The sequence below is a fragment of the Cervus canadensis genome, chromosome 2 (assembly GCF_019320065.1).
Source record: "Cervus canadensis isolate Bull #8, Minnesota chromosome 2, ASM1932006v1, whole genome shotgun sequence".
NCBI lineage: Eukaryota > Metazoa > Chordata > Mammalia > Artiodactyla > Cervidae > Cervus > Cervus canadensis.
Genome location: NC_057387.1, coordinates 72,962,203 through 72,977,648, shown reverse-complemented (window position 1 = coordinate 72,977,648; position 15,446 = coordinate 72,962,203). Strand labels below are relative to the sequence as shown.

The following is a 15,446-nucleotide window of genomic DNA, read 5'->3' as shown; positions in this document are numbered from 1 at the left end:
CCACTGGGTCACAAAGAGTCAGACACGCCTTAACAACTGAACAACAATAATCATGCCTGTCCACATCTACAGAGATAAGAGAATAGATTGAACTACTGGTAAGACTCCAGAGAAGAAAAATCTACAGCACTCATTTGGGTATGACATGTTAGGTCTCTGATAATCTACTCAAGCCTACTTTTCCGGCACAGAAAAGAAGCCCATCAGGAACTGAGAAATCATAACAGCTGATGCAGCCACCATGATGGAATAATATACCTCTGAAACCTCTAATGCTAGTTGGACCATCCAATCCCTGTTTTCCTCCACCAAATACATTTAAGCACCTACTAGTTTCAAGGCAGAGTCATTGTCCTCAATTGTTCACAGTAAGGTAAGGAAGGCAGTTGTTTTTCAGTTGCTAAGTCATGTCTGACTCTTTGTGATCCCATGGATTATAGCCTGCCAAGTTCCTCTGTCCCAGGGGTTTCCCAGACAAGAATACTGGAATGGGTTGCCATTTCCTTCTCCAGGGGATATTCTCAACCCGGGGATCGAACCAGCACTTCCTGCATTGGTAGGTGGATTCTTTACTAATGAGCCACCAGGGAAGGAATATTACCCCATGTGGGCAGTGCATATGAAATAGGTATATTCAGTCAGTCCTCTGTATCCACAGATGCAGAACCTGCAGAAATGGAAGGCTGACTGTACTGTACCATATAAAGGTGCAGTATATAAAGGACGTGGGCATCTGTGAATTTTGACATTCACAGGGGTCCTGGAGACAAACCCCCAGGGACATCAAGGGACAACTGTAGTTAGCATAAGATGTCAAGAGTACTAGCTAGGGGGATGAGAAACACAGCACAAAATATACAATCTTCTGAAGTATCTCATCTAAAAGAAATGATGTTTAACTGTTGACTCACAGGATGAGTAAGAGTTCACTAGGTAAGGAAGAAGGAATTATAGGCAGAGGGAATCACGTGGCTAAAGAGTCATGGGAGCACAAAATAGCACAGTGCAGTCAGAGAAATCAACTCATTCAATATGGCAGGGAATGGGAGATGGAGTAGAGAAAACAGACAAGGTTGGGATGAGGAAGCATCTGCTAAGAAAGAGAAGAAATGTGCTCTGAACATTGCAGCATCTTATTTAGAAGGATGTTTAAGCAGAGAGATCCGGCAGCTGTGTGAAAGGCAGACTGGGATGGGGCGGGGATGGGGGGAGGAGAGGGCAGAGAGATCTCGAAAAAATTGAGGCCTGCTGCACTTACACAGTTCTCAGGATATTTAAGATTATTGACTCTCATAGTAAATGTCACCAGAAGGATCTTCCCTGTTTTCCAAGGAACCTGAACTCAACAATGAACCAATCATTTCCTGACAAAGCTAGAGAAATCAGAACCATCCAAGCTGGCAAGTGTTAAAACACTGGAGAGCAAATGTGGCAACAGCTCTTTCCTATTTGACCATAATCAACATAAATGTGGAGTGAGGACAAACCTGACAGCCAGGGGAGGGAAACGCACAGGGGGCTGCTTTGCTTTCTCCCCAGGACGCCAGCAGTGCACAGAGCGTTTAGAAGAACAGCTGATGGTTATGAAAATCTACCTGCCCTCCCCCGCCCCCCCAAATGCAATTAGAGAAGAGGGCTTCATTCTCCCTGAATCTAAGAATAGATGATGGCAGAGTTTACAGACTGACAGCTGCATTCTCATACAGTAACCAGGAGAGGAAAGGGATGGCTAATTTAACTTAACAGCTCCCAAAACAAACAGTGCAGAAGTAGTCCAGGATAAAGAGAAAACACAAAGGTCACTTCTTCAAAGGGCTAGAGGAGGGATGGGGTCACTCTGTGGCAGTTTATTAGTCCTCCTAAAACCCTGCTTGAAACCGGGGAAGCAGTGTGCCCAGATCTGCCCAGCGTCCTTCAGACAGGAGCTCTGACGGATGAAGATGCAGAAGCTCAAGCAAGATCAGGCAGGAGAGCCAGGACTTGCCTGCTTCTTCCTACACCTAAAAGCTAAGAAAGTCACATTTTTCTAGATAAGAGCTCTTCCCCACCATCCCCTCCTCCCACTCAACCTTCCTCTAAATCACACTCTGCCTAGCCTGGAGCAGGGGGAAAAAAAATATATTATCCAGGAAATAAACATGGATCATTAAGGGAAAGAAACCAGGTGTCTCAGAGGAGTGAACCATTTTGGTTGTCCTCTCCTCGGTCCCAAAATGTTTCAGTTTTCTTCCACAGTCTGCCCGGCCCAGGGAGAGGATTACGGTTGGGCTTCAAAAGAAACAAGGACATGCTTGTGAATGGCAAGCGGACCCTCTCCGAGGCTCTCCCACAGATCGGTGCTGGCTCCCGGGGCGGCTGCCAGCCAGCTAAATGTCAGATCTCTGCACCCCGCATTCCCGCGCCGCACTACTTCCATCGCCCTGGTGACTAAGCTGTTTCAACAGCTGTGTTATTGCTGGAGTCAGGCCAGTGTTCTTCGCACAGAGTATTTGTTTCATGTGGCTTAGGTGGGGATGGGGGGCTTCCCTAGTGGCTCAGACGGTAAAGAATCTGCCTGCAATGCAGGAGACCTGGGTTTGATCCCTGGGTTGGGAAGATCCCCTGGGAGGGCATGGCCACCCACTCCAGTATTCTTGCCTGGAGAATCCCCATGGACGCAGGAGCCTGGTGGGCTTACATGGGGTGACAAAGAGTCGGACACGACTGAGCGACTAAGCACACAGGTGGGGATTGGGGTTCTCATTTGCAGATGAGGTCCTCCCCTTGATCATCAGTGAGGGCATTCCCTGAGCTCCAGGCAGCAATGGGACAATGTGGGGGAGCTGCTCAGGCTTCCAGGAGACAGACGGACTCAACACCACAGAGAGGGTGGAGAAGTCATCCATGTCTGTGAGAGTGAAGGATAACCAAAAACCAGAGCTCTGGGTCGGGCCCCAAAGACCTTCATCACTCCTCCCTCAGTAACAGCCACTGATGCTCAGAGCAGGTTCCTCCTGCTCTTCCTCCCCAGTCACCTCTCCCAGTCTCTCCTTTGAAAGACTCTTTCCTTTCCGGTAATGTTGGCACTCCCCCCGCCCCGCCCCATCTCGGTCAATCTTTCCGTGCACCTACCTCCCCCACACTTGCCTCTGAGTAACACTGAGCCTGGGCACTGTCCTCCTGAGTGCCTGTCCCTCAGCCCCTGGCCCTTCCCTCTCTCACTGTGTGGCTTACCATCACTTACACTCATCTCACTCCTGCAGCAAGTTAGGCCCACTGACTTGTGCATCCCCTCCAACCCCCAACATCTCTACCTAGCCTCTTGCCAGCATGGCGGGTGCTGCAGGCATTCCTGACCAACTGCTGAACAAGCCAACCCAACTCCCTCCCATCGAGGACTGATGGAACACCGGCCGAGGCATGGCACTTGTTACCTTTCTTATCTGTGGGCAGGACCACTTTCCACTTCTGGTCCATTCCAGGCTGCATCCTCCCAAGAGCCCCACTAGCCTGCTATCCCTCCTAAGTTTTTCTCACCAACAGCAATCAAGTTACATTTTCTGATGGTGAAGAGATCACAGAAATGTGTTTTCTTATAAAGGAGGTCTTGTATTTTTAAAAGACATAAAACAAAGTTTCTCTAAAGCTCTCATTTTTGAGTGCTGATTATGTGTAGACATTTTCAGCCACACCTAGGTGCCAGCCGGATATAGAAGATTATCTGTAATCTCAAAATGAGGAAACCGAGGCATGTGGTCTCAGGATCAGTGTGGGAGGGAGGCAAACTGAATGGGGTTTGCCTGACTTCATCACTCCAGGCCTCTCCCATGACATCATGAGTTAGGAGATGAGGCCTGTTTCTTGCTCTGGGAAAGTCACTAATTAGCTGTACAATTGGAATAAGTCACTTTACACATTGTATTCTTTCATTAAATTCTGATGTTGAACATATGATGACTAAGGTCCTTTTAACATCTCTTGAACACAGTAAATGAAAACACCACCAGATGCTTAACTGCCTTCTACCTTGGCGGCACTGTGTTAAAAACAAAGAACAGTAAAACAATTCCTGCCTTCAGGGCACTTGCAATGGAGTTGGCGTGACCAGGGATAGAAACTTGATGTTGACTAACATAAAGAGTTAAACAGAAACAAATGTAAAAATCCCAGAGTACACAGCAGTCCTGGAGAAAAAACAATGTCACAACTATTAAATGACAAGAGGACATTTCAACAATGGTTTCCTTCCCCCCCATAAAAATACCTTTGTGCTGTCGCCAGGACAAGCCAGCTACCTAAAGGGATCCCGTCTGTTTCACTGGAAAGCTTTGTTTCCGACAAGTTTCGTAAAGGAAAAAGTAGGCTAGCAAAAGCTTTTTATTTCCAACCCACCTTTTCCTCATTCCCATGAATGAGGAGGGGATAAGAGTGACAGCAGGCAGCCAGGGAGAAAAATAATATGGCTGGTGGGTCCTGACCTCTTGGATTCCTGCCGACAGACGAGCCCGAGAGGCAACATTTAATTGTGAAAAAACCAGCCTTGCTCGCCTCTTATCTTTTTCCTCTGTGACTTAAAACCCACAATTACTGGCAACCCCTAGATTCTGAGTTACTCAGCTGGTGGTGGCAGCGATGGCTGTGTCTGTGGCTGAAAAGCAAAAGGGGAGTTAGATTTTACCTGCCTCGGAAGCCAGCCTTGTGCGAACACAGCCCTAACCCAGCTTTATGACTTCTCCCATTAAAAAGTTCACAGATGCCTCCCGTTGGGAAGACCACCATGTGAGAAGTCCAGATTGGGGGAAGGAAAAAAAAATCAATTTCCAGCTGCTGTATAATTCAAAGGACAAGCTACAAGTCTCAAATCCTGAATTCCACATTTCATTTCAGTACTAAATATGTGATTTTCAATTCTTTTTCTTAAGGTTCAAACTCCAAATTTCTTAGCCCAGTCATCATGGCAACTCACCAAATCAGCCTCTCTTTCTTTTAGGAGCTCATCTTTTCTCTCTAATATGAAATTCTTCTAACAAAGGAATTTACCATCTTCTGCATACAACATGTTATTTCACAGTATTTCATGGTGGAAAAACAGGGTTCTTAGTCCTGCCTTCCTCAGCTGCAACCCAGACGACTTTGGAGAAGTCACGTAATTTCTATAATCTCCATTTGCAGACTTCTAAGAGGTTTACTTCCACATACCTCTGCTCCCTTCTTGAATTATTACTCTATTCCCCAATATTGTAATTTACATATTCATGTTTACAAATATGATTAAATCATCCCTTGTGCACATAATCTCCTAAGGGTGCTGAGAATTTCCCACATCTTTTATTTTAGGGTGTTCTCCAATTGCTTCACTGCTGATCAACATGCAACCGGGCACCCAGGGGGTCTCCCTATATCATGAAGGTAGAACTCTTTCCTTGAGATTCACGAACCTCTGAATCCCACTGATGACCTTCAGGTCTTCAGTTGAAATATGAATACAAAGTATCTGTATGGAGTTTGTGCACATTTTTCTCTCAATGTCAAGGTCTTTGACCCAAAGTTAAGAACCACTGTCCTTAAGCAGTGAAAGGCCTGTGGCTAGCATCTGTTCAGGTCCTTGTTTTACACACTGGGTCCTGCTGCCTGCTCCATTTCTGGGCTACTATGTTCTCTTCAGAACTTACATTTCTTCTCTCTGCTCAAGTCCAGTAACTCACCTTTATTGAGCATTTATTCTGTATACTTACTATGTAAAAGCCTCATATGTATTACTGTTTCATCCTTAAAACAATGCTAATAAGCGTGGTACTACTATTATCTCTATTTTATAGATAAAAAAATGAAGTATAAGGAAGTTCAGAAACTTACTTGCCAAAGGTGTCACATAAATTAGTTAAGTGACAGGTCCAGTTTTTGGCCCAATACTCTGGCTTCAGAACAAAATAAGGCTGCCCTTGGATTGTCTCCTTGCCAACAGATAGTAGAGAGTCACAGATTCCACCATCTCTCATTAAGACTCCACCCTTCAAGGCTCAATTAAAAAACTGTATTCACAGTGAGTTAATCATTTCCCCCTCCTGTGTTCATGGAATATTTTGGGCACTTAGCACTGAACACACTAGTGTGATTTTTTTGTTTCTTTCTCTTCTAACTAGACAGTGAGCTCCTAACTAATTCTTTTGAGTACATCTCAAGTATTTACTGTTCTTGGGGCTATGCTAAGTATGGGGACACAAAGATGAACAAAATACAGTCCCTGCCCTCAAAATTCAGTCTTTCAGGATAGAGAGAAGTAAACAAAGAAGGACCATGAGGTTTTTTGAAACTGTATTATGAAAAATAAGGATTTATCTTTATACCTTAATTTCTGAGTAAAAAATGCCAGCACACAGTAGAAGCCCAATAAATGACCACTAAGTGAATGTAGGACTTTGGAAAGGGGGCCTCAGAAGCTGGGCTGTTAAATTTAAAAGATCTACCATCCCTTTATGAAAACTCTTTGAGGTTATTTATATACTGACTCACCTAAAAACTGCTTCCTGAGTTGGTGTCTATGATACATTTTTTAATGTCAGCCTAAAAATACACTTCCAGTACACCAACCCTGTCTGCCTACCCAAGGACTAGAAATGAACACAAGGTAACACGTAACAAAATGAAAGACAAGAAAACTCACTCAACACTAAGTTTACCCACTAACATACGGGCATCCATCCCCACTTAACAGCCATCTTCTAAAATGGTTCACTCTTGAGGGTCTTTGAAGTAACTGATTCACAAAGCTGAAGGGATACTCATGAGATTTTTATAGTCTAAGAACCTTAAGTGAGTCATGGACTCTCAGCCAAAGAGACACAGAGTGGACCTTAGGGGTCATCTCGTACGATTTCCCACTCAGATCAGAAAGCCTCTCCAGGGCACTATCGATGGATTCATGCCATAGACTCAGTGGGATCAAGGCACTCGATTCCCAAGATCACTTACACTTACAACCCCTCTATTTCTCAGCTAGGAGACTTTGGACAAATCATTTAACTTCAGTTTCCTCTCTTTCTATAAGGGAGAACTGTTGAGATGATCAGATGATATAAAAATAAAGTTATCTTACTCAGAGATAATTTGTTTGCAAGTAACAGGACTTTACACCCACTAGCTTAAGTAGAATTAGCTGGAAGGATACAAAGGTATCTTGAGAAGTTCAAGTGCTAATAAGCCTGAGGGACCAGAAGCAGGAAGATAAAACAGTCAGGGAGAGATTCATCACTTGTAGTCGATTGTAATTATACCCCATGGGCCTTCATCTCCACTTTTTCTTTGTATCCGGTTTTCCCACTTTGCCAACCAACTTTCTCTGCTTCTCCAGGCATGTAATGAATGATGGCTGCCCAGGTAGCCCTCAGGACTTTTCAGTTTAAATGTCAATGAAGGTGAGCCTAGAAATAGTGAACCCCAATTTCTTATAAGACAGAATCTGATTGTTCCCCCTTGGGGCAAGGGCCTATCCTAATCCAATCAGCTATGGCTGAGGGACTGATCATGTGGCCAAGTGCCCATTCAGGAGGCATGGTGGAAGTCCACACTCTGAGGGAGGGGAAATAGACAAGTTCTGTAAGAAAATGATATGAGGCCAAACCAGGTGGCTGGCAACACAGACAACCACCAGCATCTCTAGTACAAAAGTACTTTGTAAAGAAATCAACACCAAATGCAAGTTATCACTGTGGTCATCATTATGATTGCCCCCTCAACCAACTCCTGCTTGATTGTTACCAATGACAGGCTGCTCACTACCTGGAGAGACAGCCCTTTCATTGCTGAACAATTTCATTTATTAAAACTTTTCTACATGGCAGCAATTTTTTTTAAAGACACTGAATTCTTCTATGTTCCCCTAGTCCTTACATTTAAAGAACACATAATCTTGTCTGTTAGGTCAGGCCTGGGCTTTCCCTTGTGGTCATAATATGAATAACCAGTAAGGCAGGAAAGATAAGATTCAATGGACAATTACCTTAGGGAACAACCTAAACCAGAACAATTGAAAAACCAGAACCTCCTCTTCCTTCAAAGAATTACTACTACCTCTCCTACTAACACCATGAGCACTAAATTACTAAAGCAAAAGAAGAACTGGAACCATTTTTAGCATCAGTGTGTAGATAGTACGAAGCTGTTGAGGAAAGTGGTTTTTTCCATTGTAGAGTCCCTGGCACTTTTTAAAGTAAAATTCTGCTTTGTATAACAAAGGATTTTCTTTCTCCATCTAACTTTCTTTTGCTTTCAGAAGTATCATTCAGAAAATAATTTTACTTCTTATTTTCTTAGGTCACCCAAAATAAAGGTATGATTTTCCATAAAATAACCTCACATTAGCTATGTGATGACTGACTGGCATTTAAATACTGACAATACCCAAAATTAGAAGAGGAGGTAAAAAAGCAGAAAATGTCTTATATATAGTGGGGCACCATCAAGGAATCTGCTGCTTGTGGTGGCTTTGCTGCTCACATTTTTCATTGATGTCACCAGGCTTTTATTTTAGTAACCAGGATATACTTGTTATGGATGCAAAGAGAATCTCCTCATTTATATTCTAAACTCAGAGCAGGAAATGAGACACGTGGGTGATCTGCAGCTGTGGCACTATAAACAGGACCAGCCTACCTCCTAGTCTAGATTCTAGACTGCACTACATTTCCTGAACTTGAACTTGGGAGATTGAAAAAAAGAAAATACACCGTTTTAGAATGACCAGCGCATTCTGTCTAAGAATCTTAGAGGTCTCTGTTTGATAGAAGCCTCATGGGCCTGTATATTTAGTCTACACAGTTGATACACAACCAGGAGATCCTGCTCTCTCTCCAGACAGCTGTGCTACAGTGGGCAAGTATTATAAGGTTTCCTCATCTCATAAATTAGTCCTTTAACATTTGGGGACCCATTGAAAATCTGACCAAAGCCTCAAAACCTCTTATTCCCAAAATGCACACAAGTAAATAGGATTAAAATTTCACACAGTATCAGGGGCTCAAATGGTCCTTAAAGTCTACCCATAGGTTCCTGCTTATATTATTAGACCAAATAGCATTCTAACCTTTCTTCCAGTGCTCAAAGTCTGCAATCACACAGTGGATGTTTAGCAACAATTACTACAAATTATTCAACACCATGGATGAGTGTTTTGCTAAGACTAGAGACCAATCCAACACAATCTACATTCTAATGCTAAATTGACCAACAAGTCAATGGATGACTAGAAGAAAGTGGGAGGGATCTCATATAGCAAACTATATGCGTGCTCAGTTGTGTCAGACTCTTTGCAACCCCATGGACCACAGGCCGCCGGGCTCCTCTGTCCATGAGATTATCCAGGCAAAAATACTGGAGTGGGTTGCCATTTCCTTCTCCAGGGGATCTTCCCGACCCAGGGATCGAACGCTGGTCTCCCACATTGCAGGCAGACACTTTACCCTCTGAGCCACCAAGGAAGCTTTTTTTCTTGGTGTCACTCAATTCAGTTCAGTTCAGTTGTTCAGTCGTGTCTGACTCTTTGTGACCCCATGAATTGCAGCACACCAGGCCTCCCTGTCCATCACAAATTCCCGGAGTTTACTCAAACTCATGCCCGTCGAGTCGGTGATGCCATCCAGCCATCTCATCCTCTGTCATCCCCTTCTCCTCCTGCCCCCAATCCCTCCCAGCATCAGGGTCTTTTCCAACAAGTCAACTCTTCACATGAGGTGTCACTAGCCTGTAATAAAAACTATCCATTCAGAAAGGTTTCTTTATGAGACTGTAACATAGCCATAAACCAAAGAAGTCTCTTTTAGGGAAGGTGGGGGAATGGGAGTGGGAGGGTAGAATTAGATTTCTTCTCAGTGGCTTGCTTCAATATAGTTTGTTAAAGAGGATTAGCTGATGAAGCATGGAATTCCTGTTGTGTGGATACCATATTACCAATGGTCTGCTCCATCACAGCAGTTACTGTTTTATGGTATAGAGAATCTTCTGCTCCGTTAAGCTCTCTTTGTGGACTCTTCCCAAGAGGTATCCGAAAATACAGAATTAAGAACCACAGCTCTTGCTGGTGGTCAACAATAAGATCACAAAAGGATTCCATCTTTTCCCTTCTATAAATCCTCCCCTAATCATTTTAGATAAAGTGACAGTTCACTTTTTACAGTCAGTAGATTGTTCCTTTATCCTAATTATCTTCATCTGGTGTCTACCTAACATTCTATAACAGCTACACAAATGGAAGAGTACAATCATTTCATAAAAAGTTAGGCAATTTTCTCCCAGGACACTCAGACATTTAACTTGAAAAATGACTGAGTAATTATGTTCTATATTTTTACTAGAAATATTTCAAAGAAATATTTTCAGTTTGAGAAAAGAAAAATCCCTTGTTAGAGAAATAATTTGATCATTTCATGTAGTCATTTGCAAAAGTGAAACAAGTTAAGACTTAATGCTCAGTTGTAGAATACAGCATAGAGCTCAAGGCAAAACATAATGACTTCATTACCTAAGAACAGAATAAACACCCTGGCTTTCCCCATTCCACACCATTTATCAGTACTTCTTCAGCCTAAGAGTTCTTTAGACATCTGAAAATGCTAGATTTACTGCTAAAGACAGATCAATCCATCCTGATGCTTTCTGCCAATGAATTTCAGTGCTTCTATTTCAATAGAAAATTTGAAAGCTGGGTAGACACATGTTGAAAAAATAAATAAATAAAACACCTTTTTCTTTGGTCTCAGCACCCAAGTTCCTCAAAAGAAGCCCCACAGAGAGTCTGAGGTTATGCCAAGTATATGACTTGCAGTTGTAATCAGTAGAGTGATTTTACGTTACAAGTGGGTACGATTTCGGCCATCCCAAATCTGTATTTTAAAAATATCGATGTAAATTGAGTGATTGATAAAACACTATAAAAAGAAAAGTATATATCCACTCTAGATGATATTTTCAAATAAGATAATTTGTTGTTACAGAACAATCTAAATCATCACATAGATAAACATTCGTTTTTTCCAACAATTAACCATCCAGACACTAGGTGTTTAGGCTGACTTTTTTCTGATATCTTTTAGTCTACTCATACTCCCTCCATTTGCTAACTCTCCAGAGCAAAAACTGAAGTCCTCTGTCCCTTTCAGCTCTAAGGAAGCACCAATGTTTGTGCCCTGACAAACACATTAATCCCATGCCTCTGAAATGTTTAGGTAAAAGTCAACCACTGACCCAAACACAGATTTCGACAGACAGGTCTGCTCAGAATTCGTAGAGTCATCCCTCATTATCCACGGGAGATTGGTTCCAGGACCACCCCCTACCCCCAAATCCCCACCCAGTGGATACTAAAAGTTATGGATGCTCAAGTCGCCTATACAAAACAGTTCAGTAGACCCTCAGTATCCACAGATGAGACACAGAGAGCCACCTTGAGTTGGCATTTACTGAACAGTCCAGTTTCCCAGGTGGCGTTAGTAGAAAAGAATCTGCCTGCTAATACAGGAGACACAGGAGACATGGGTTCGATCCCTGGATCAGCAAGATACCCTGGAGAAGAAAATGGCAACCCACTCCAGTATTCTCTCCTGAGAAATTCCATGGACAGTGGAGTCTGGCAGGCTACAGTGAGTGGGATCCCAAACAGTCGGACATGACTAAGCAACTAAACAACAACAACCAGTTTTCAAGTATCTAGAAGTCTCTAGATTCTCTTTGACTGGCTTTCCCTTCCCAGTTCTTGCAGACTATTGTTTTAAAAATGAAAGTTGCTCAGTCATGTCTTTGCGACCCAATGGACCATACAGTCCATGGAATTCTCCAGGCCAGAATACTGGAGTGGGTAGCCTTTCCCTTCTCCAGGGGATCTTCCCAACCCAGGTCTCCTGCATTGCAGGCAGATTCTTTACCATCTGAGCCACAAGCAAAGCCCAAGAACACTGGAGTGGGTAGCCTATCCCTTCTCTAGCAGATCTTCCCGACCCAGGAATCGAACCAGGGTCTTCTGCATTGCAGGAGGTTTCTTTACCAACTGAGCTATCAGGAAAGCCCTTTTAAAACTATCACCATTTACAAGTTGAAGTGGTTACTACTTTTCATACTTAGCAATGAATGACAATAGTAGGTTATTTAAATGTTTATTTTTAAAAAATCGATGTAGGTGGACTTCCTCAGGGAACCAGTGGTTAAGACCATGTGCTTCCACATGCAGGGGTGCAGGGGATGCAGATTCAACCCCTGGTCAGAGAATTAAGATCCCAAATGCAGCGCTGTACAGCACAGCAAATAAATATTTTTTTACAAAATGAAAGTAGGAATTCTGTTTAAAATTGCTCTTTCAAATATAGATTACTTATTTTGCATAACAAACATGGAATATCTTTCTCAAGTAAAATATACACATTCTCTAAACACTTTTATTACTATAAATTATTCTATGATATCATTATTTCCCCCTCCAAAGTCATAGGGATTCCCTAATAGCTCAGTTGGTAAAGAATCCGCCTGCAATGCAGGAGACCCTGGTTCAACTCCTGGGTCAGGAAGATCCCCTGGAGAAGGGATAGGCTACCCACTCCAGTATTCTCGGGTTTCCCTTGTGGCTCAGCTGGTAAAGAATCCGCCTGCAATGCAAGAGACCCCAGTTCGATCCCTGGGTTGGGAAAATCCCCTGGAGAAGGGAAAGGCTACCCACTCTAGTATTCTTGCCTGGAGAATTCTTGCAAAGAGTCAGACGCAACTGAACGACTTGCACGTTCACTTTCACTTTCAAGACATGAGTCTGATGAAATCTTGGAATTGATGAAACAATGACCAGTTTTTAAAGTGAATATCAATGCTTATTCAGTTTCTGAGGGATAGTCAAGATCTCAAATCCTAGCCAAAACCTGTATCATCTTAAACTGAAAGTTTAAAAGGAATAAACAATTTAGCTCCAATGACTGTGTCATGTTAAATATATAGTCCTTTGATTATTTTGTCTGCTTAAGGACCCTTAAAAGATACATGAAAACTCCACATGTGTATATAAAATCTTAACTTTAATTTCATAGTCCAAGTGTGAAATCTCTTATTATTTGAAATCTGAATCTCATTTCATAGACTGCCTAGGAAAGCTTAAAGAAAAAAAACAGGATTGGTCTTGACTCTTCCTTCTATTTGAAGTAATATTGCTAGCACTGAATCTTTAATAAACAGAAAGTCATCCACATATAATAGGATCTTATTAACCACATTCCCAATCTTTTTTCTTCTGCCCCACATACTGCTATCAAAAAGGCATTCAAACAATGATAAAATGTAAAAGGTAGACAGGAGGTTGCACATACTCTTTAATATAAGGATCGGGGGGACACCTAGACCTACTATGTCCCATAAATATTATTACATGTATATGTCTATATAACTCAGCAAAGGCACACCATCTCTCTTTAACTGATGCCCTCTTTAGTGTCCATTAGCAAACAGCAAAGAAAATGCACTTAAGGAAAGAATATTCTCATGAACCCAACAGATAACATTTTCAAATTAAAGTCAACAGGCCCCATCAGAGCTACTGCTCAAAATAAGCATTTTTTGATCAATTTGGTTTTCTTGATGGTTCCAGTTTATTTTATTTATTGAAGCAACTGTTAGTTGTCCATCTTATTAGAATTTTAGTGTGTCCCTATTAAGTACAGATATTCATGTTACAAGAAATTTAAAGGATGTTGTTTAAGAATCTTTAATCCACTCTTTTTCTAGATGAAGATAAAATGTCTTTTGGAGCCTGAAGATATACTTGGGGGAAAAAAAACATACACATTTCATTTACATATAGCAGTGTTTTAGTTAAAGCGTCATCAACATAGGTATTTTTTTTTTTTATAATTTATTTATTTTTTCAGTGGGTTTTGTCATACATTGACATGAATCAGCCTTAGAGTTACACGTATTCCCCATCCCGATCCCCCCTCCCACCTCCCTCTCCACCCGATTCCTCTGGGTCTTCCCAGTGCACCAGGCCCGAGCACTTGTCTCATGCATCCCACCTGGGCTGGTGATCTGTTTCACCATGGATAATATACATGCTGTTCTTTCGCAACATCCCACCCTCACCTTCTCCCACAGAGTTCAAAAGTCTGTTCTGTACATCTGTGTCTCTTTTTCTGTTTTGCATATAGGGTTGTCATTACCATCTTTCAAAAATATGGAACGCTTCACGAATTTGCGTGTCATCCTTGCGCAGGGGCCATGCTAATCTTCTCTGTATCGTTCCAATTTTAGTATATGTGCTGCCGAAGCGAGCACAACATAGGTATTTTTGATGTTTAGATTTAATATATGATGGGAAGCAACTCCTCTGTGAAGTTATTCAGATATGTAGTAGGTTCTGATGACCAATTAGGATGGAGGGTAGAATTTCCCACACATCCAATAATTCTGACACCACTATCTACCCAGAGATAACATCAGATTCCACAGGTAAAGGGCTCAGCCTCACAAAACTGTCCCACTCTTTAGATGCCAGTTGCAAGCTTGGTTGAGGCTTCAACCTTCTGATAAGACTGTAGATCAGACCAATGACTTGAGTCTAACCTCAGAAGAGTCAGCCAGAGACTCCCAAGTTAAGACTGCCCAGATTCCTGACCCAGAGAAACAGGGAGATGATACATGTTTATTGATTTATGCTGCTAAATTTTAGGATAATTTGTTACCCAGCACTAATACAGCCAATACAGAGCAATTATTTAATTTCTATTACAGAGTAAATCATTTCCTTTACCCTTGGAGTTAGGAGTCTGTCTCAGAATATTATATGGAAATACACAACAGGCAACCAGCCCAGAAAACAGAGTACTGTGTCCTTGACCTTCACACCAGAACATAAATCAGTTAATCTATCCGTGTCAGCTTCCCATGGCTCCTCTAATGATCCTAATTCTCCTTTTCTTGAATACATTCTGGGAACTAGGAATACAAAACCCAGACCTCAAGGTATACACATTGGTTTTAGTCTCTGTTTTTAACCTCACAGCAAATTTCCCTTCCTGAAGCTCAAACATTATACTGTATACGCCTCTCATTATAGCACTTAGCTTTCTTAATCGTATGTTTAAGTGTCTGTTTCTCAACCATTTCTCCCCTAGTGCTTTTTTCAATCTTGTATCTTCTGTATCTAGTACTTAACACATGGTTGAGACTTAGTAAGTTTGAATGAATAAATGCATTACACAAGCGATGAATGAGCAAGCAAGCCAATAGGCAAGAGAATAGGGACATAGGAAGTACCACTTGAATGTGTCAGGTTGTTATTAACATGAAGGTCCAGGTGCACATCAACCACTCCCTCTAGCTAAAATGCTCTTCCAGGGACTTCCATGGTGGTTCAGTGGCTAGGACTCTGCACTCCCAATGCAGTGGGCCCAGGTTTGATCCCTGATCAAGGAACTAAATCCTGCATGCAGCAAATAAAGATCCTG

The 15,446-nt window shown here is 42.2% G+C and overlaps 1 protein-coding gene and 1 non-coding gene across 2 annotated transcripts in view; both read right to left on the bottom strand.

The window, feature by feature from the left end:
• Positions 1 to 15,446, bottom strand: part of WLS (Wnt ligand secretion mediator) — a 115,188-nt gene that overhangs the window by 58,255 nt on the left and 41,487 nt on the right. The window lies entirely within an intron of this gene.
• LOC122437409 lies at positions 14,168 to 14,274 on the bottom strand. Its single transcript, XR_006268238.1, has one exon. It is a non-coding gene; the product is annotated as a U6 spliceosomal RNA (small nuclear RNA).